Genomic DNA, 23495 nt, shown 5'->3' on the forward strand with positions numbered 1-23495 from the left:
AATGAATTCCCTCCCAGCACCATGCTAGCTGCCATAAATATTCCCAGCATTAAATCACCTGTAGGGTAAGAACTTGAGAACTGCTTCACGGCGTAAGATGAAAGAGAGGACAAACTTACAGACACGAAAGCTCCTACAAGGGGAACAAACCACAGCAAAGACTAAGAGACACAATAATCAAGCGGCGAATGCGAATCAGGAGTTCAAGAGTGTGAAAGAGGACAGTAAGTTCTCTACAGCTGCATTCCAGGCCAAATTTAGAAATCAAGCTGGGATGGGTCAGAAACTGTTCAGAAGTCAAGAAGATGTGTTCAACCTCGGTGGCAGAAAACCCACAGAAACCAAACCCAGGCGGCTTTGCCGAGAATACAAAATAGGCCTGCACCTGGCAGTCCCACGGAGGGTCGAGAAAAGAATGGGGTCAACTGGGAAACTGAAGAAATGAAATGGTTTACCCAACTGGCCGCAGAAAGAATCTCAGGAATGCTAAAATCTCTAACCTCTCTAATGAGATTCTCTAAAAAGAAAGCAGTGAGGCCATCCAGGGCAATGCAGCCAGCGGGGCGAGTCCCTTACGGGGCTTGCTTGACAGTGTGTGTAGCTGGGACCACCCAGCCGCTGACACTCCAGACCGGCTGTGAGGCCTCCCAAGGGAAGCCAGCAAAGACAGCCACGCACGGATGTGTGAGGTGGGTTTGTAAAGCACAGCCCAGAGGACTCTGCACAATCACACTGCTGCTGCAGCCTCAGCTTGCTACAAGGAGGGTCCACAGATCCCAAGGCTGCAATTGAGGCTGCTTGGCAAAGGTTCAAGGCAGGTAATGTTTGTTTTCCAGCTGAAGACTGCCTGAGATACCAAAGCAGTGGGAGTGGATAAGCTTCCCGTTATTTGGAAGCTAAGTTAGGAATGCAAAGGTTGGCTTAGGCCTCATGGGCTTGCCCCATTGGTGGTGTGGTTTGGGCAGTGGGGAGGCTTGTTCAGGAAAAGCAAGGAGTCACAGCCTACCAAAGCCTGCCAGCATCCCAGCCTGGGTATGCTTTGGTTCCAAGACTAACCAGCACACCAGGGGCACTGGGCGGCCTGAGACGGATGCACACAGCTGACAATTCATCTCTGGAGATCTTTGCTCACATGCCTTCTTGTTTTATAAATGACAATAATCTGTATGGCTTCTCTTCTGAAAACACACAGTACAAGCTCATTCTGTTACAAGGAAAGTGATACTGAATCAAACTAAATTCTTTCCTCCAGAAAGACACCGCACAGAGCTCTGGTCTCCGGAGTCCACGGACTTGGTGCTACTAGTCCAAGCTCAGTCATCTGCGTACCAGTGGAGTGATCTTCACTGGAGCTTCTGGTTCCTCATCTGTGAAATGGGGATTAACACTATTCCTCTGACTGTGTGCGAAGACTGAAATGAGGCATAAAAAGCCACCGAGTACATACTAGGCACTCAGTCACTAAGGTTAGTACTCAAGTCACATCCTACCTCACTTATAATGCATAATACTCCAGCTTTTTTTTTTTTTTTAACAAGCAAATATCTATTTTGTGATCTAAAACAATGAAGATTTAGAGAGAAAAGAAAAAAATCAAATACACTCAACCTTCACCTATGAAGAGGATGGGATGGAGGGGGAATATGTTTTAAAGAAGCTGTGCCCTGAGATCTAAGTCCCTCCCTCCCCATCAGGACTTGCATGCATAGACCAGGAGGCTGCCCAGCCCACTGAAGGAGAAGGCCAAACGCTCCAAAACAGTGAAAGGTAAACAGCCATCAGGCTGCTGGTCAGAGGCCAGTTCCATGGGGGTGGAACGCAGCTGTTTACTCACACACCCCTCCAGATTCAGCAATTGTCCTATTGGTTTTTGCTCCCTGGGTCAGAGTGTACTGCTGCTGCTGCTGCTAAGTCGCTTCAGTCATGTCCGACTCTGTGCGACCCCATAGATGGCAGCCTACCAGGCTCCCCCGTCCCTGGGATTCTCCAGGCAAGAACACTGGAGTGGGTTGCCATTTCCTTCTCCAATGCAGGAAAGTGAAAAGTGAAAGTGAAGTTGCTCAGTCGTGTCTGACTCTTTGCGACCCCATGGACTGCAGCCCACCAGGCTCCTCCATCTATGGGATTTTCCAGGCAAGAGTACTGGAGTGGGGTGCTATTATCCAACAAATACTAATCCTACAGGCAAGTTGAAGAGGTGAGACATCCCAGCACAGCCTGGAGTTTTGCTGTGGCAGAGTCCCAAGGATCTGGCTCGCTTCTGGTGCATCTCTTCACAATGTGAGATCTCACCTTCTCGCTGGGAACATGTGCAAGTGTTGAATAACTGAGGCCAAACCCTGAAGCTCCCCACCTACTAATAAAACACCAATAAAATGGTATGGTACCATTCTGGGCAAAGAGGAGAACAGGCAATAAACTCACTGGCATTCTTTCAAGGGCAAATCAGAGTACTTCTGAATTCTTTGCAAGGAAAAGAAGCCCCAATATGTTTCCAAGAAGTCTGATAAGTTTCCAAGAAAGCCACTGTGGTTCTAGTTTGTTGCTCAGCAACTTGACTTACAGTAGAGAAAAAGTCTGGGAGCTTTCCAGGTGGCTCAGTGGTGAAGAATCCACCTGCCAGTGCAGGAGACACAAGTTTGATCCCTGGGTTTAGAAGATTCCCTGGAGAAGGAAATGACCACCTGCTCCAGTATTCTTGCCTGGAGAATCCCATGGAAAGAGGAGCCTGGCGAAATACAGTCCATGGGGTCGCAAAAGAATTGGACACGACTCAGTGAGTAAACAACATAAGTCTAATAGGAAATATCCTACATGGGAAATCAAGGTGTGACAGTGGTGACCTATTCCCACCCAGTCAGGCCTCTGGGCATCACTTTTCCCATCTATGAAATGGGGGTATCTGCATCATCAGGCCTTCGCTAGATGTAAATTGCAAAGAACAGAGACCCAAGACATCATTTTCCATAAGAGTTTACTAAACGTGGAATCACATTTCTATCATTTTTTTTTTTAACTATCAAATCCTAATCTAGCCAAGTCCTTCCTATCAGTCTGGCTTTCGTAGTTGCTCAGTTGTCCAATTCTTGCAAATCCATGGACTGTAGCCCACCAGGCTCCTCTCTCTATCCATAGGATTTCCAAGGCAAGAATACTGGAGTGGGTTGCCATTTCCCTTCTCCAAGGGATCTTCCCGACTCAGGGACTGAACCTGTATCTGCTGTGTCTTCTGCATGGCAGGCGGATTCTTTACCTGCTGAGCCATCAGGGAGTCAGAGGCTACCCAAGTCACATACTTTCCACTCACTGTTCTCATGATCCTTAAACAATTCTTACTTTTGCAGTAAACAAAGGGGTTAGAGAATCAAATCGTTCAGCATCTCCAGAGATCTGTCTCTTCTGGGTGCTATGCTCCTGCTGAGACTCAACAGCCATTTCCAAGAAAAGGCAGCTTTTCCCAAGAAGGGGCAGGACAGATGACTGAGGTGAAAATTGCTAGATTTGGGTTGGTTCATGAAGACTCACATCCCAAGTCTAGGTAGGCCTCAGGCTCAGAGTGTTAAACAAGGTTTTCAAAAATGTAGTAACATTTGTTTCCATGGATTTTATTTTTGGAGTGACCTATCCTTTATGGCTGGTTTTAGAAAAGGCAGAGGAACCAGAGATCAAATTGCCAACATCCGCTGGATCATGGAAAAAGCAAGAGAGTTCCAGAAAAACATCTATTTCTGCTTTATTGACTAGGCCAAAGCCTTTGACTGTGTGGATCACAATAAACTGTGGAAAATTCTTCAAGAGAAGGGAATACCAGACCACCTGACCTGCCTCTTGAGAAATTTGTATGCAGGTCAGGAAGCAACAGTTAGAACTGGACATGGAACAACAGACTGGTTCCAAATAGGAAAAGGAGTACATCAAGGCTGTATATCGTCACCCTGTTTATTTAACTTATATGCAGAGTACATCATGAGAAACGCTGGACTGGAAGAAACACAAGCTGGAATCAAGATTGCCGGGAGAAATATCCATAACCTCAGATATGCAGATGATACCACCCTTATGGCAGAAAGTGAAGAGGAACTCAAAAGCCTGTTGATGAAGGTGAAAGACGAGAGTGAAAAAGTTGGCTTAAAGCTCAACATTCAGAAAACGAAGATCATGGCATCCGGTCCCATCACTTCATGGGAAATAGATGGGGAAACAGTGGAAACAGTGTCAGACTTTATTTTTCTGGGCTCCAAAATCACTGCAGATGGTGACTGCAGCCATGAAATTAAAAGACACTTACTCCTTGGAAGGAAAGTTATGACCAACCTAGATAGCATATTGAAAAGCAGAGACATTACTTTGCCAACAAAGGTTCGTCTAGTCAAGGCTATGGTTTTTCCTGTGGTCATGTATGGATGTGAGAGTTGGACTGTGAAGAAGGCTGAGCGCTGAAGAATTGATGCTTTTGAAGTGTGGTGTTAGAGAAGACTCTTGAGAGTCCCTTGGACTGCAAGGAGATCCAACCAGTCCATTCTAAAGGAGATCAGACCTGGGATTTCTTTGGAAGGAATGATGCTAAAGCTGAAACTCCGGTACTTTGGCCACCTCATGCAAAGAGTTGACTCATTGGAAAAGACTCTGATGCTGGGAGGGACTGGGGGCAGGAGGAGAAGGGGACGACAGAGGATGAGATGGCTTGATGGCATCACTGACTCGATGGACATGAGTCTGAGTGAACTCTGGGAGTTGGTGATGGACAGGGAGGCCTGGCATGCTGTGATTCATGGGGTCGCAAAGAGTCGGACACGACTGAGTGACTGATCTGATCTGATCTGATCCTTTATAGCAAGTGATAGTGGTTTTCCATTTATGATTGTGTTCTATAGTTTCCTTTTGAAATGAAAGAACATAAAAATGAGTAGATATAGGTGGTCCAGTGGTTAGGATTCTGAGCTTCCATTGCAGGGGGCATGGGTTTGATCCCTGGTCAGAAAACTAAGATCCCACATGCCTTCAGGTGTCATGAGGATAAAAACCAAACAAACAAAACAACAACAACAAAATGAGTAGATATAAAGAAAAAACATGCAGAAAATAATCCTGGCACTCTTAGCAGGTGGAAATCATGATGGTAATATAAGAAGATCAAAGGACTTTGAGGCTGGTCTGGTGGAAGGCTGTGGTCATAAACAGCATTGTGGCCATTTTATAATTGTAATAAGAATACTTATTACAATTTGTGTGGACGGTGCTGTGGGAACACAAGAAAAAATGATGACCTCCACATGGGGGATCTGAAGACAGATTCTCCAAGGGAAGAGGCACCTGAATTGGTTCCCGAACTAAGAGGAAAAAAATGAGTGGGGTCTTGCCTGGTGGTCCAGTGGCTAAGATGCCAAGTTCCCAAAGCAGGGAGCCTGGGTTCAATCCCTAGCCTGAGAACTAGATCCCACATGCTGCGACTAAAACCTGATGCAGCCAAATAAATAAATAATAATAAATAAATAAATAAATATAAATATATATATATATATATATTTTTTTTTTTTTAAATGAGTGCTCAAATAGAAGAGGGAAGAGTAAGGGCCAAGGTTTGGGCTATGAAGGAGAGCATGCTGTCAGGGTAAGGTGCTCGGGGCAGCTGATGTGAAAACTGAGGCCATCACCAGCAGCCCACTGGGCACAATGGGCTTTGTAGGCTCTTCACAGGGTAAAATTCAAGCCATTGTAGATGAAGGGGAGGTCAAGTTCAGGTAGTTTCCTGGAGACAGTTAAGAACTAAATGGTTACCCGGAGCACCACACCGCAAAGGCACTCGAAAGTCAAGTCTGGGCTCGGCAGGAAAGAACAGTATGGGCATCCAGCAGTGTCTGCCGAGAAGAGAGAAAAGTGCAGCCCGCTAATTGCTGCCCTGATTCTGGGTCAGTGCTCAGAGCTTGCAGATGAGGAAACGGAGGCCCAAGGGCAGGGCTGACAAAGAGCACAGTCAGAAGAGCTAGGTGTGCCAGCTCCAAGTTCTTCTCATTCTGGGCTCCGCAGTCCCCTTTCATCTGAGTCAGAGCATGCAAAGCCACGGACTCATTACAAAGACAGCAAATCTGCTCTTAGGTCTTAAGTCAATTAATTAAGAGGCTTAAAATTATGGGTCCAAAACAATTATGCTTTATAGCATAAGGGCCCTGGTGAGATCACCAGAGAGAAAAGGATGGTCTCATTTGAAAGTACATCACAATAGAAAGTTAATCCCAGTAAGACTCATTCCCATGCTGCCGCCTCAGGTCACGTATGTTGTGCTGAGCCAGACATCAGATGTGGTCAACTCATCTGTCCAGTGACTAGGGTGGTCTCCTCTGGCTGGGGCTTTGATAAGGGAACAGTCTTGACTCTCCAATGAGGAATTCTCGAAGCTTCCACTTTACACCTAACAGAACCTTCCAATCTGGAATAACACTCAAGATGACCCAGGCTGCTGGTTTGTCAGAAGTCCAAGCCCCATAACCACGATCTTTTTTTAGTTTTTAATTGGGAAAAGTCACCAAGGCTGAGCTACATTTTCCTCTCCTTCAATGAAGACTCTGGAAGGTAATCAAATCCCCTATTCCTCACTCATTCCTTCTTTCAATTCTTCCCCTTAGAAAGGGGAATGGGGTGCCTCTTGCTGCCATTTTATACATTCTTGAGATGGCACTCTAACAAATCTGCAATCCCAAGGGTCACAAACGATGTTAATTTTCAAAGGCATGAAAATTATGTCATTTAAAGGCAAACTTTAATATCCAAGTCTAACTAACACCTTTTAATTATACAGATGATAACGTAAAAGAAACCTCAAGCATGCTACAATTTATGCTCTTTTTTTTTTTTTTCCTGTTTGATCTGCTTGTGAGGTGAAGAGGTAGTCTTGCTTCAAGGGGGGACAGAAGTGATCACTCTAAGTCACAGGCCATATAATACCACAGCCAATGATACCAGTTTCATGAAATGAAGGAGGTTTCTAAATAACAAAGAGCAACTTAAGGTAGAAATGATTCAGTATGAGAAACCCCTCTGAGGTCCTTTCTCCCAGATGTGGGGGAAGACAGGACATGTGATCTAGGTTAAGCCTATCCCAACACCAGTGATTGGTTGAAAAGAGGGCAGATGACATAGGCTGGTCTAATCAGAGAGAACCTCAGGGATTTCCTGAGATTTCCTGGACCAGGGCCTGCCTGTGGGAAGCGCAGGTGTGGCTATGGGGGCCAGGAACTTCTATACCAGCCTGTCCATGAGACAAAAGAATCTTAGAGAAACAGAGCCAAGGTTCTGACAATCCGGAAACCCCTAGATCAAAAGGTACCTGCAGCCTGCCCCACTGCTGGACTTTCCAGCTGCAGGAGCCAATGAGCTTCCTTTTTGGATGAGCCAGGATTAGCTGGGCTTCCTATGACATGGAACCATGCACACCCTCACTGATACATTTGCTTTCAGTCTGTGTCTTCTGCTTCCTGGCTATGTGGCAAGTCACTAAACAGCTCAGTGCCTCAGTTTCCCCATCTGTAAAGAACAGAAAATACATACTTCATAGGGCTGTTAGAATTCACGAGATACTTGATGAAAAGCACCACTTAGCAGTCTCCAGCACACAGCAGATGTTAGTTCTCCTACCTCTCCTTGAATGATGGCTTTGAGACACTCTATTTTATCCTCAAGAAGCACCCACCACTTACACCATGGTATAAGGACTTCAGGAACTTTTTCCTATAAGTAAACTAGTTATAGAATCTTTTGACAGTGAGAATGAAAACATTTGTGGTGGAGGACAGACAAATGAAAAGTGACTAAAGCCACAGCTGCTTTTACGAACTAGCTTAAAAAGTACTCTCTTTTATGGGGAAAAAAAAAATCACTTCTTGTGGCTAGGATGTACAAGAACTGGAACTCTCATACACTGTTGGTAGAAACGGAAAATGGAAAACAGTTTGGCAGTTTCTTAAGAAGTTAAACATATACCTACCATATGATCCAATCATTCACTCAGGAAAAAAGGAAATATCTGTCCATATACAGACTTGTACAAAGTGTTCATAATAGCTTTATTTGGAACCAATCCAGACATCATTAACAGAACTACAGTATATGCATAAAGTGAAATACTGCTTAGCAATAAAAAGAAATGAACTGTTGATGCATGCAATATCAAGGATGAATTTCAGAATAATTACACTGGGTGAAAGGAGGTTTTTGGTTTTTTTTTTTTTAAGTATATACTGTAGGGTTCCATTCATATAATATTCTAAAAATTGTAAACTGACCTACTGACAGAAGGCAAATCAGTGACTGTGTGCAGATGGGAGGGAGGAATTACAGAGATGCAAGAAATTCTGGAGGCTGGATAGATATGTTCATTACTTTGGTTATGGTGGTGGTTTCACAATGCTTCACAATGGGTGTGTGTGTGTATCTCAAAACATATCAAACTGTACACTTTTTTATATAGACACTGAGATAGAGACTCAGCAAGATTTCTTTCAGAGCAAAATAGGGGAAACATGGCACATGACTGACATTTAGAAGCTGAGATTTTGCCCTTAGTTCAGCACATACAATCATTTCTATCTCTTTTAAAAAATATTTGTATATATACATTGCAAAATGATCACAATAATTCTAGTTAACATCTGTCACCATACGCAGCAACACAGTATTATCAACTATAGCTACCATGCTGTATGCTACAGCCCCAGGACTCGCTTATTTTATAAGTGGAAGTTTGTAACTTTTGATCCTCCTCACTCATTTTGCCCACCCCTCAACACTGGCCTCTGGCAACTATCAATCTCTTCTCTGTATCTATGAGTTTGGTTTTTTTATGTGTGGGCGTATATGTGTGTTTTCTTTTAAGATTCCACATACAAATGAGATCAGATGGTATTTGACTTATTCGACCTCAAGTTTCATCCATATTGTTGAAAATGGCAAGAATTCATTTTTTATTGCTGAATATGTGACGTACATATATCACATTTTCTTTATTCATCTATTGTTAGACATTTAGGCTGTTTCCTTATTTTGGCTATTGTAAATGATCCTGCAGCGAACATCAGGTGCATATTCCTTTCCTGAGTGTTCCTGTTTTGAGATAAACACCAGAAGTGGAATCACTGGATCATAGGGTGGTCCCCCTTTTAATGTTTTTGAGGAACTATCATACTGTTTTCCTCTGGTGGCTGCAGTATCCAAGGGTTCCCTTTATTCCACATCCTCACCAATACTTGCTATCTCTTCTGGTTTTAGATAATAGCCATTCTAACAATTGTGAAGTGACAGCTTGTTGCTCCATTTCCCTTTCATTTTTTTTGGATGCACCTTGGGGCATGAGGGATCTTAGTTCCCAGATCAGGGATGGAACCCATGCCCGCTGAAGTGGAAGTAGAGTCTTAACCACTGGACCACCAGGGAAGTCTGTCACTGTGGTTTTGATTTGCATTTCCCTGATTAGTCAAGGCTATGGTTTTTCCAGTGGTCATGTATGGATGTGAGAGTTGGACTATAAAGAAAGCTGAGCGCCAAAGAACTGATGCTTTTGAACTGTGGTGTTGGAGAAGACTCTTGAGAGTCCCTTGGACTGCAAGGAGATCCAACCAGACCATCCTAAAAGAGATCAGTCCTGAAAATCATTGGAAGGACAGATGTTGAAGCTGAAACTCTAATACTTTGGCCACCTGATACGAAGAGCTGACTCATTGGAAAAGACCCTGATGCTGGGAAACATTGAGGGCAGGAGGAAAAGGCGACAACAGAGGATGAGATGGTTGGATGGCATCTTCGGCTCGATGGACATGGGTTTGGGTGGACTCCAGGAGTTGGTGATGGACAGGGAGGCCTGGCGTGCTGCGGTTCATGGGGTTGCAAAGAGTCGGACACGACTGAGTGACTGAACTGATTAGCAATGCCAAGCATGTTTTTACATACTCACTGGCTGTTTGTATGTGTTCTTTGGGAAAATGTCCATTCAAATCCTCTGGCACCATTGTCAGGGGTTTTCTGCTTTTGAGTTCTTTTATATTTTGGATATTAATTCCATATCAGATACAGACTTTGGCAAATATTTTTTCCTGTTTGGTAGGTTGCCTTTCCACGTTGTTGATGGTTTCCTTTGTTACGCAGAAACTTAACAATTTGATGTATTCCCATTTGTTCATTTTTGCTTTTGTTGCCTTTGAATTGTACACTTTTAAACGTGTCATTTGTTATATGTTGGTTATAACTCAATAAAGTAATCTTTTTTTAAGTTAAAAATTTCTGAGCTTATACGTTCAGCTGCCTGGAACACCAAGACCACAGCCCCCATAGATAGGAACCACAAAACCACAAAATAGATAAGCTTGATTTTGGTCACAATGCAAAGGTGTTCTTAGAAAGTAGCTAACTGGTAACATTCATTTCATCAACAAACCATCCCCAACTCTGGACTTTCTCCCCTACTTTTAAAGACAATGCAAACATACCAGCAATCCCTTGAGATAGCTCCTTGAGAAATACTGCCTTCACTTAGACAAAAAGCCATTGACTAGAAGCTCCCAGAGGCAAACATTAGACATTCTCTCTGCCTTTGAGAAACCCAAGCCTGCCGTGTTCACAAACAATGGAGGGGCCTTACATTCTAAGGTTATGAGCTCAGGAGTTTCAACACACACTTGGGGAGTGGGAGGGTAGAAGCCTTGCAAAGTATAAATGTCTTCTGTCCTAATATCATCCTGACATCTTGAGGATGATCTGTTTTCTTTCTAACAAGCTAGGCCCAACAGGCAGACAACAACAAAACCTTTTAACTTCCCTTGATCACTTTCAATAATACACTGTACCGGCACTGAAAGTGTGTGAAGTTGCTCAGCTGTGTCCGACTCTTTGGAATCCCATGAACCATACAGTCCATGGAATTCTCTAGGCCAGAATACTGGAGTGGGTAGCCATTCCCTTCTCCAGAGGATCTTCCCAATCCAGGGATCAAACCCAGGTCTCCCACATTGCAGGCAGATTCTTTACCAGCTGAGCCACAGGGGAAGCCCACTGAAAGTATAAAAGGGAAATAATACACACACACACATAAAGGCAGAAAAACAATACAATCACCATGCAACTGAACAACTAAAATGTTACAAAGAGTGGAAAACCCCTGCACATCCCTTCATGACAGCACCCTTTATCCCCTACCGCAGGCAATCACTATCCAAAGTGTGGTGGTAATTATTCCCATGAACAGAGCTGTATTTCTATTATCTATGTAAAACTTTATATAAACAGTATCACAGAGTGGCTATCTTTCTGCAGTTTGCTTTTTCTTGTAAACATTGTGGAACTGATGCAGGGTGATTAGCCTGGAGATGGCTGCTGATGGCTGTGACCATTCAATTGACCCATGTCTGATTTAAGCCACAGATATGATGGGCACTCCTGGGCCAGCTGAGATCTCCTCGCTGGAACCACCCGTCTACACAAGCACAGGTCTCTTCTTTTCCCTTTTGCCCCTGCCCCCGCCCCAGACTCATCATGCAGTGTGCACCCAGAATGGAAGTTCAAAGGAATTCACGTCTCCATCTTTAAGGAGATGGAGAGAAGAGGAGCTGGTGGGTCTCCAGCTTCCTGTCCTTCTCCAGGTAGACAATTCTCGATGCATTCTGTACACTCCTCAGGAGATCCCAGCAGAACTCAGTCCCTGCTGCCCACAGCAATGACCTTGATAATTTACCTTAATATTGGTTTCTCCTCCTCTCTTCTACTCATCATCCCTCCTTCCTACTTTCTGGGATCATCCTACTCCCAAAAGGCACCTCCACCTGGAGGCAGGTCCTTGCACCCAGCCGATTCTCAGAAGACCCCAAACTAAGCAGCTGCTGCTGCTGCTGCTAAGTCGCTTCATTCATGTCCGACTCTGTGCGACCCCATAGACAGCAGCCCACCAGGCTCCGCTGTCCCTGGGATTCTCCAGGCAAGAACACTAGAGTGGGTTGCCATTGCCTTCTCCAATGCATGAAAGTGAAAAGTGAAAGTGAAGTCGCTCAGTCGTGTCAAACTAAGCAGAGTTATAGCTTATTCATTTTTATTGCTCTGTACTCCATTTTTATTGACATAATTTTAAAGGATATGCCCTTTATGATGGAGTGCTTTAAGAAATCAAGTTTTTAAGTGATACTTGATGACAAAGTATCATCAAATGATGAAATACAAAACTACATCCAGTCTGACTCCTAAGCTATTTATAACGTGTTATATAAATACAGGTGAGAAAACCAGAAGGGGATGGTAACAATTCCTTGGTTATCTATGAACAGTGAGGTTATCAGCAATTTTTCCCCTTTTACTATTTTTATGCAATTTTCCAACTTCTATGCAAAAATGTACATTTACTCCTAACTAGGAAAGAAACAATAAATACAAATTATTTCTATTTTACAAATGATATGCAATCAGTAGGATTCCTACCAAAAAATCTGTGTGAAGGCAGAGGTCTTAAGAAGACAGGATAAGTAGAGATGGTTGGATAGCATCACTGACTCGATGGACATGAGTCTGAGCAATCTCCAGGAGTTGGTGATGGACAGGGAAGCCTCGTGTGCTGCAGTCCATGGGGTCACAAAGAGTCGGGCGCAACTGAGCAACTGAACTGGACTGAACTGAACTGAGGCAGGATAAACAGTAGGAAGGATCTGAGAGGGAGCAGAGGGTGTGGACATGACCCCTGGGTATAAAACAAGGGGGCTGAGGGAGGTAGAGAGATAGAGGAAGACGCCTGTGGAATAAGACACACATCTTCCCCATCACACTCCTCCTTCCCCCCAAGCAAGTCCCAACCCCTTTTCTGATTCCACTTCCTACAACAGGCCCACCCAGCACCCAGCCTACTTGTCCTTCCTGGAACAGTTCTGATAGAAGTCTGAATAGAACCTGTGCACCTTCAAGGAAATGACTGTGCACTCAGCTCTGAAAAAGGCCTCATGGTCTCAGGACAAACCATCCTGCTTGCCAGACATGGACTCAAAAGTAGGCATGTGATCTAATTTGGGACGATGGGACATAAGGAGGATCTGTTACCACCTTCCAGGAAAGTTGTTCTTGGCTTATAAGAACTCCCAGGAACTGTCTCTCAACCTCAAAGGAAGAAATCTCTGCTATGGGAAAACACACAAGGGGAATCAGTCTCAGGAACAACGAATCCATGAGAGCAGAAACCCCAAGAACCTATGTCCTTGATGACATCACTGAGTCACTGTGTCCCAGAAACCCATAACCCACTCTGTCTGGGCTTGCTGACATGCACAATCAATTTTTTTTGTAAGTGAGCCAGTTCAGGGTCCCATTCCTCGCAACTGAAAGGATTCTAAATGCCCCATTTTCTCCTTGAGGACTCTTCTTTTCTTTTTTTAATTTTATTTACTTATTTTTGGCTGTGCTGGGTCTTCACTGCTGTGTGGGCTTTTCTGTAGTTGTGGCAAGCAGGGGCTACTTCTAGATTTTTTGTGAGGCCTTTCTATTGCCGTGGCTCCCCTTGTGGAACACATGCTGTAGGCGCACAGGCTGCAGTAGCTGCGGGCTCTCAGGTTCCTCAGCTGTGGCGCATGGGCTTAGTGCTCTGTGGCATGTGGGATCTTCCCAGACAAGGGATGCAACCCATGTCTCTTGCATTTGCAGGTGGATTCTTTACCAAGTCACCAGGGAAGCCCGAGGGCTCTTCTTGCCATCCATTTCATCCATACACAATGTCTTAGGGGTCCTGACACCATTTGTCCCAAACCTAACACCAATCAGCACCAACAAACCAAACCCCAAATCTGACATCTCCCTTCACCTCACTCACCCACCAGCCTAGAGCAGTAAAAACGTAACCCTTTCAACCAGAAACGTGTGGGATTGATTCCCTGACAGTGTTTTCCAAATACTTCCCATGTGGCAAGTACTTTACTCATTAAATCTTCACACCCACTCCTGCAGGTAGAAACTATGATTATCCTCAGTTTACTGGTGAGAACTCTGAGCACTAACCCAGAGAAACCAGGTAACCCAATACTACATCACACAGTAAATGCCAGATTCGACCCCAGAGCTGCCCGACTCCCAAGTCCTCACTCTTAACCATGAGCTCCCCATTCCCAGAAACCCAAGGGAGGCACGTCATGTCATCAACTAGCAGATGGACAGAAAAATCTGACTCAGCCTCATACCCCTATCCTCTATCTCTCTACCTCCCTCAGCCCCTTTGTTTTATACCCAGGGGTCATGTCCACACCCTCTGCTCCCTCTCAGATCTTAAGACTACTTAAGAGCATACCATCCATTCCTGGAGAATAGCCAGAGGTAATTCAGAGATCCAATCCTGTGTTCATCGTGCTTTGTAGGAACTATGGGACATGCTAATCTGAGGGGAAGGGACCATACTGCAAACAGTATATCCAGCATATTTGTTTTACTTTATCTACTGACAGGGACTCCAAGAGAGTTTCAACTCAAAGCAAGCTTTAGGGAGGCAAAATCGGTTACCATCACATAAATGGTTAAGATGGATTGTTACTGTAAGATCTATGACACAATTTCAACTAGGATACAATAGTTGAAACAATGTATCATAGTTCAAGTATGATATAATTTCAATATGTTTTGTTTCTTTAGAATTATTCTGGATTTGTTATGTTCTCACTCAGTCTTGTTCGACTCTTTGCAGGTCAACCCCATGGACTGTAGCCAGTCAGGTTCCTCTGTCCAGGCAAAAACACTGGAGCAGGTTGCCATTTCCTACTTCAAGGGATCGTCCTGACCCAGGAATTGAACCTGCATCTCCTGCATTGGCAAGTGGACTCTTTACCACTTTGCTAACCTGGGAAGCCCAGAATTATTCTGGACTGAAATAAGTTTATTGTTCATTCAAAATACTCAAATTTAAAAATTATTTTCTTAGCCACTCTTCCAAGCCCCAATCCCCTCTATGCTCCTAGCCTCCAGCACAGCTCCCTGTGCACAGCAGAGGCTCCACAAGTCTTTACTGAACAAAGTATCTATGCATTACTACTCTGTGCTACAGGTAAGAAAACTTTATTCTCCTTCCAATTCTTCCTCAACTCTTTGGAGTAGGTCAAGGAAAAAGGCTGAGTGTGCTGTAGGTGACTTTGAATACCTCTTCACCTCTGGTTAATTTTCCTTTTAACCAAAAGAGTAGGCCTCCTGCTGAGAACAGGCAACAGCACCAGCTGGGATTTAATGACACTGTTTGGGGTTTATTTATGGTTACCTTCGATTTACCTAGTGACACTGCTTTTCCATATTATGAAAGTCTCCTTTCCAAATACATTTGTTTTAAAAGTGAGTCAGTCAACTGCGGGGGAGGGGTGGTGAATGAAAATTGAATAAGAGACATGGGAGATGGCAAAAAGAATAAAGGTGGTTCATTTACAAATAACTGGATTTGGGGAGACACAGGCATAGGCCAGATCTCCCACTTTACAGATGGGGAAGCAGGCTGAGAGGTCGGGGCTCTCCACCCAGAATGACAGAAGCAGGCCTGGGGTTAGGGCACAGTGCCTGGTCCTGCCATCTGCCTGGGACCGGAAATCCTGACAAATCCAACTTGCTCTGGCCCTTTTCCAGGACCAGAAACTGGTCTCCAGATGCAGAGCTGATCTTATTGATAACACCTAACCGATGGTCAACTTTAAGAGCTGGCGAAAAAGAAACAAAAGCCATTGTATAATGGTTTAAATTTTTGCTTTATCACATGCAAATGGTACTCAGGCTGACTAATATCTTCCCAGTATCAAAACATAAAAATCGGGCTTCCCTAGTGGCTCGGTGGTAGAGAATCCACCGACCAATGCAGGAGACTCGGGTTGGATCCCTGATCTGGGAAGATCCCACATGCCTCAGAGCAACTAAGCTCGTGTGCCACAACTACTGAGCCTGGGCTCAGAGTCCGGGAGCCACAGCAAGGGGAGCCCCTGCAGTGAGAAGCCCACGCGCCCCAAGTAGACAGTAGCCCCCACTGGCCACAACAAGAAAAAAAAACGTGCAGCAATGAAGACCCAGAACAGCCAAAAATAAAGAAGTAAGAATAAATACAATCATTAAAAAATAAAAAATAAAAATCTGCACTAGTCACTCAGTGAAGTAACCCCCCACCCTCCACAAATTCTATCTCTGGGAAAGATGTTGGGTGTTCCCTGCCCCCACAAAAGATGACCTAAAAAAATGACACTCCCTAAAAGTCAAGTATTAGAAACGTGGCCCAACAAAGGACACAGCAGGCAGCTGCACTCAAGGGGTAACTGGGAGAAGCAGGTAGTTACACGAGACACAGATCCCTTCAGTCTGTCTGGGCCAAGACCAGCATACTCCTGACAAGAACTGAGAATGCTGCCTGCCCCCCAACCTCCCACATCCCCTGGTCTCAGCAACCACAGTCTGCAGTGCCAGGTGCCTTCCTTCACCCCATTCGGGCAATCTTGATGCTGTCTATACAGGCTGTTGTCAGCCCAGCAGTCCAGTTCCCAAGAACTGCTGTAAAAACATGTTGGTGGCTCCGTGAGACGAGGTTAGACAGTGCTGGGTTCAAGACCACACACAGGGCCGCACAAATCCTGACAGGTGGCTCAGGCCATGATCCACCATGATCCCAGATGTCAAAGGGCCAGGACTAGAAGAGAAAGATGGCGGCGCCCAGGGCCAGGTCAGCCAACAAGCCAGGCTGAAGGAGTGGGGCTGGGGCTGCGAGAGCAGCTAAGATAAGCTGCTGCGCTTCAGGCGGAAAGTGTTCAAGGCAGTCAGCATCACCTCTCCTCCAGCACGACTGGTTTCTCTTCATTCTCCTCCACTAGGGGCTGAAAAGGGTTAGTGGGAGGGGCAGGGCTTCAGTATAATAATGCAATGCTGGCTTAAAACTCACCATTCAAAAAACTAAGATCATGGCATCTGATCCCATCCCTTCATGGCAAATAGATGGGGAAACAATGGAAACAGTGACAGACTATTTTCTTGGGCTCCAAAATCACTGCAGTGACTGCAGCCATGGAATTAAAAGACACTTGCTCCCTGGAAGAAAAGGTATGACAAACCTAGACAGCATATTAAAAGCAAAGACATTACTTTGCAAACAAAGATCCATATAGTCAAAGCTATGGTTTTTCCAGTAGTCATGTATGGATATGAGGGTTGGACCGTAAAGAAAGCTAAGCACTGAAGAATTGATGCTTTTGAACTGTGGTGTTGGAGAAGACTCTTGAGAGTCCCTTGGACTGCAAGGAGATCCAACCAGTCCATCCCAAAGGAAATCAATCCTGAATATTCACTGGAAGGACTGATGCTGAAGCTAAAGCTCCAATACTTTGGCCACCTGATGCAAAGAACTGACTCATTAGAAAAGACCTTGATGCTGAGAAAGACTGAGGCAGGAGGAGGGGATAACAGAGGATGAGATGGTTGGATGGCATCACTGACTCGATGGACTTGAGTTTGAGCAAGCTCTGGGAGGTGGTGGACAGGAAAGCCTAGCGTGCTGCAGTCCATGGGGTCACAAAGAATTGGACATGACTGAGCGACAGAACAACAATAAGAGGCAGAACAGTGAGCTGGGGTCAGCCAGTTCTCAAGTGGCAGAGTCAAGACTCAAACCCGTGAGCAGTCACCTGGACTCTGGACGGTGTTACAGCCACTTCCAGGAGAGCAATATCAGGAGAGAAAGAAATGGGAGCAAAGGACATGCTAGGAGACAAAAAGAAAGGCTAAAGAAGGGAAGGAGGACAAAGGAGCTAGTCTATGTATATATACACACTAGCCAAACAGGAAAAAAGGGAAAGTCAGGGACTGTGTCAAGAACAGTTGGCACCTATTTTCTATTCTTAAGGGAGATTTGTCCAGAAGACTAGGAAATGCCACTGGCCTATGACTCCTGCCCTCAAAAATCCAGGCTACTTCTTTGTCAAAAAACACCCTAAAAGGTACAAGGTATCTTTGACCAATTTCTGAGTCACCAATTTCTTTGACCCACCCTTCCCCTTAGAAGATAATCAGGCCATGTCTTCCTCCAGTCAAAAGTGGCCACCACTAGCCCAGGAATTAAGAGGAGGGAGGAAGGCAGTGACCACCAGTTCAGGTCCCTTAGTGTCCACCAAGGGCTGGGTGGAGTGCTTTACAGGAACTGTATCATTTACCCTCAGTAAGACCAAGAGCGGGGTACTAACACAGCCTGGGGCACATAACCTGGGATAAGTCAAGCATCTTGCCGCGAGTCTCCTAGGTATTAAGTAGCAGGGTCTAACTGACCCATACTCTTAAGCACTTGAGGAAATGACTCAATTTATATTTAAAAGTGGTTTACAGTCTATCTCCTTTGCCTCAAACAAGACCAAGACAGGATGGTTGCAGGGATCTGGTGTCCTGAGCGCTGTTGAGAAAATGTCTCCAAGAAACCAAAGAACAACTCAGGGCTTCAGACAATCTTCAGACATCTGAGAGTCTGCAGGCAGGCAAGGGTGAGAATTCCATGGACAGAGGAGCCTGGCAGGCTACAGTCCATGGGGTCACAAAGATCAGACACGAATGAAGCAACTTAGCACGCCAGAGTGAACCAACTACATTGTTACCGAGCATATTTGAGACATTTAAACAGCTAAGGGAACTGAGCAACTAACAGGTATCTTTCAGTTCACAAGACAAGGTCACAATGTAACCAAAGATAATTACTATTATTAAGAGACCCTGGCAGTCCCAATAAAAGTTGATCCTAAAAACTTTTAAGAGACAGAAGTGGCTGCAACACCCCACTCTGTGGTTGACCAAAACATATTTCTAGACGAAAGGAGACTTGCAAACCATGATGAGCCTCAACCAAGACCTCCAATTTTAATGCTGACCACAGTTCAGCAATAACTCAAGGATGAATCTTGTTACAACCATCAGTATGATCAAAATGATTTCACAAAACATTTCCAGCCCACAGTCTTTTTCCTAAGAAAATGCATCCCCTCTTCCACATTCTGATCAAAAGAGAGCTGAAAGCAAAACTCTGGAAAAACAGAAAAAAAAAAAAAAGACTTAACATTCTTCACAGGTGATGCATTTTTTTCTTTATATTTCTATGTTCTTGTTTCTAAATTTTTTTAAACAAAGAACTACAAATGCAACTTTTCATTTCATTAAAAAAAAACCAACTTATTAGCAGTGAGTTTCAAAGACATGCTGAGCTGACATGTCCTCCTTTGAGGACTGAAATCTCAGGAGAGGGTTCGAGTCACAGTCTGCCACATACTGGCTGAACTGGCCGTGCCTCAGTTTCCTTGTCTGTGTAATGGGGTTACCACAATAACCACAGCTCGGGGTTGCAATGGAGTTTCATTTAGCCATTATTGAAAAGGATTTATCCCAATGCCTGGTACCAGCACATGCTCAATATATATTTACTATTAACAAAACTATTACTATGATCATAGTGTCTTTCAGTGGCTTCTTTTGATGTTCATTTTTCTGACTCTCACATGGCCAACCTGGAAAACGCCTTGTTTTCTAACAGTTGAAGTAAATTATGGATGTTCGAAAAATGACTACAAAATGCTGAATTCTTTATGTTCAGCATCACTGTCCCAAAAGATGAACATTTTGGGGCTTCCCGGGTAGCTCAAATGGTAAAGAGTCTGCCTGCAATGCGGGAGACCTGGGTTCGATCTCTGGGTTGGGAAGATTTCCGTGGAGGAGGGCATGACAACCCACTCCAGTATTCTTGCCCAGAGAATTCCATGGACAGAGGAGCCTGGCAAGGTCCAGTCCACGGGGTCACAGAGTCAGACACGACTGAGCGACTACCACTCACTGTCCCCAAAACTGAGGTGTTCTGCTGGGACCCCAGATCCAATTGTCCACCGCACATAACTCCTATTTCTCTGTAGCCTGATGATCATACATTTTTTGAAAGCAAATACGCTGCAAACAAGTCAAAGTACCAAACTTACTATTCAACCCATCTATGCTGGAGGTTGTTTATTTATTCGATAAGTTATTTATTATATTCCTACTAAAAGCCAAGCCCAGGGCCCCAGAGACAGCACCTGACCTGGAGCAGTCGTCAGCCAGTAGAAGAACAAGACAGGCAAGTTAGGAGACCAACACAGCTCAGTCAGCTATGAACTGGAAGGGCACCAGGGGAGGGGGGAGCTGTGGGTGCCCTCCCACCTTGGCTGTGACTCCCCACGGCTTTCAAACAAAAGTCCTAAGAAGAGGAGAGGTGATTACGGTAAGAGATTTGTGCCCCTCTGGAAGTATAACGTAACACCTCAATCACTTCCTGTAAAGGACTTCCCAGCAGAAGAGGCATTCCCCAAGATCCAGCTGTAGTGGAGATGGGAAAGTGACAAGCCATTGCCCGGTGCTTGCAAGCCAGGATCCACCAAGGTTCCTTCTCCCAGAACACTTTCTGGGTTCTGCCCTGGGATGGCTGGAAGCTGCACTGAGCGGCCCCCAGTCCCACCAGCAGCACACCCTTGGTCTTCCAGCCTCTGCCTCTTCTGACAAGGAATCCTGTAAACAGAACCCAGAACTAATTCTGTTCAATTAACAGAACTGCCAAGTCACAAAGGCCCTTTAGGGTTGGAGCCCCAAGGCCTCAGCACCTGAGGACCCCTGGGGCAGCAGGGCCTGGTCCTCCTCCTCTGGCTTGCTTTTACCTCACTGAGGGAACAATCACTTTCTTCCTGTGCATGAAGTACCAAGCTGGACCTCCCTGATGATCCAGGATTAAGAATCTGCCTGAAATTCTGTCTCCCTGAAATTCAGGGGACACAGGTTCGATCCCTGGTCTGAGAAGATCCCGCATGCCAGGGGGCAACTAAGCCCGTGTGCCACAGCCACCGACCCTGCCCTCTAGAGCCCACGTCCCACAAGAGAACCCACCACAATGAGAAGCTGGTGCTCTACAACTAGAGAAAGCCCTGTGCCGCTATGAAGGTCCAGGACAGGAAAAAAAAAAAAAAGCACCAGTCTGAGCTGTGCTCCCAGCAGGCTGTAGAATGCCAAATAATTCTTGTTTTCCCAGAATATCTGATAAATCACTTCAGGGAGGTGCGCACAAGCAGTGCAGTACCAGCATGATAAGAACTTGGTTATTTTCTTCGAGGCTGCAGGGGAGATGGAGGAATCTGATTCTAGTCACTGAGACTCCTTTCATACCCCTGGCTTCATGGGAGGCCTGCCTCTGCCTGGGTCACCATAAGCACGAGGCAGAAAGCCGCACCACTCCCATTTGTTGAAGGAAAGCTGACCGCTGCCTGCCTCTGCTAATCTCAAAATCTTAATTTATGGGACGCAGGGAATTTACACAGTCCCTGCCACAGTCCCCACCCATTTCCCTATAGCTCAAAAGCCAAAATTCCACACGGGGTTCCAAATAATTCCAACCTCTTTGGTTGCCTTTATATCTAAACGGAAATTCCAGAAAAGTTGTCTGGCGTGGCAAAAGCTGACCAGCCTTATGAAAATACCCAGAAAGGTGACCCATTTAGTCAAAAGAGCTTTCAGATCTCCATGAGAAAAGGAATTCATGCCAGCATAAAGGGCCTTCAGAGAGGGAGAACAGGAGTGTTGTGTTAACGCCCAGACCTTTCAACAAGCCAGCCCTGCGATTTCTGGGGAGGCTGAGCACCTAGAGACGGCCAGCAAGACCAGCTTGATCGCTCAGGAGCTGTACTGCAGGAGAAGCCCCTTAGGGACACAAATGCAGGCCTGGAGCACACGGCTTGGTGCCCTGGTGGTGCAGTAAGGGGCCTGCCCCCCAGGCTCCTTGAATATGAGCAATCAACAGCTGGCTTGGATTGGAAGTTTGTACAAGGGCTGCTCGACTGATACAGGCTGAGTGCCAGCCAGGAAAGAAAAGTTCTGCTCAGTGGCAATCGCAACCCAATGCCCCACCTCCACCCTGCTGCTCCTGCCAGTTAATGTTTACAGGTAGCAGAAGGAAAGGATGTGGGGTGAGGTCACTGCTGACAAAGCACAGCTGTGCCAATGTCGACTGTCACCAAGGATCTCCCAGTATAGCTGGGTCTCAGCAAAGCCCACCCATATACCCACAGGTGGTGGGCACTGCAAGCCCCACAGGACTGCAGCAAGGAGGCAGCCTCCTCCACACTGCTGACTTCCAGGCCTCGCAAAGAAAGCTCTGCCTGGCTCCCCCAAGAAGACTTTCAACTGGTCCCTGTTGTCCAGACCTGCAATGAAATCACTGCCCCTGAAAACCAAAAAAAAAGGCAGGAAAGAACCAGAGAGCCGTCTCCAAGAACTGGAAAGAAGACCCCCATGAAAGCTTCATGGTGCCAGAAGAGGTAAGGCAAATGGGCCCCTCAAAGCTGTGTTTTATAGAAGGAAATTTCAATTTCACACTAACCAAGTCCAAATGTTCAAGTAAAATAAAAGTGTTTTAAATAAAATAGAAATGAACAGGAGTAAAGCAGTAGAAAATCTCTCACTGTAACATTTGCAGGCTTCCCCGGTGGCTCAGCAGTAAAGGGCTCACCTGCCAATGCAGGAGATGTGGGTTCAATCCCTGGGTTGGGGAGTTCCCCTAAAGAAGGCAATGGCAACCCACTCCAATATTCTTGCCTGGCAAATCCCATGGACAAAGGAGTCTGACAGGCTACAGTCCATATGGCTGAAAAAGAGTTGGACATGACTTAGCAATTAAACAACAACAATATATCTATTTTCTGAGTGTGGAACCCAACTTTGACACTACAAAACAAAAACTACAGCTTAATGGAAGCAAGGATCATGGCTGGCATGTGAAGTGAGGTAGATTTGAGCCTTGGTTTTCTCATCTATAACTTGGAAATAGATATAAAGCCACTCTCTGTGCAGGGTTCATAACGAGGATTAGAAGTAATCAAAGCAAGGCACTCAGGATAATGCTTAGCACACAGCAGGCACAGGGAGACACTAGATCTTATGTTAGAGATATGTGTGCACACAGCAACATTCGGTACACGAAGGGCATCATGGTGGGCATTCTTGCAACCAAGAACAGAGGAGCACAAGCGTCCTCCTTGCCACGCTATCTGCGCCAGGATTGGACGGTGGGGGAAGGAAGAAGTCAACACTCTGTCAAAACAGACTCTCTTCCCAGAACAGGGACTCAATTTCTGAAGAAAAGTAGTCAGGCACCTTATACACTCAAGGCCGCTTTCCCAGCCCCCAAAGAAGAAAGTACTGCTGTTTATCATACAATAACGTGAGTCCATTTGGTGATTATCAAACATGTTTAATGCATAACTAGATTTACAATAGTAATGTAAAATGGCTTGTAGCAGAACATCATAAAGTGTTACTTAGTCGCTCAACAGTGTCCAACTGTTTGTGACCCCATGGACTGTAGTCCACCAGACTCCTCTGTCCATAGAATTTTCCAGGCAAGAATACTAGAGTCGGTTGCCATGCCCTTCTCCAGGGGATATTCCTAAGCCAGGTATCGAACTCAGGTCTCCCATATCGCAGGTGGATTCTTTTACCAT

The 23495-nt window shown here is 45.3% G+C and overlaps 1 protein-coding gene across 7 annotated transcripts in view; it reads right to left on the reverse strand.

The window, feature by feature from the left end:
• The window catches only part of FLNB (filamin B), a 139821-nt gene that overhangs the window by 108857 nt on the left and 7469 nt on the right, over positions 1-23495 (reverse strand). The window lies entirely within an intron of this gene.

The sequence above is a fragment of the Bos taurus genome, chromosome 22, assembly GCF_002263795.3.
Source record: "Bos taurus isolate L1 Dominette 01449 registration number 42190680 breed Hereford chromosome 22, ARS-UCD2.0, whole genome shotgun sequence".
NCBI classification, from domain to species: Eukaryota; Metazoa; Chordata; class Mammalia; order Artiodactyla; family Bovidae; genus Bos; species Bos taurus.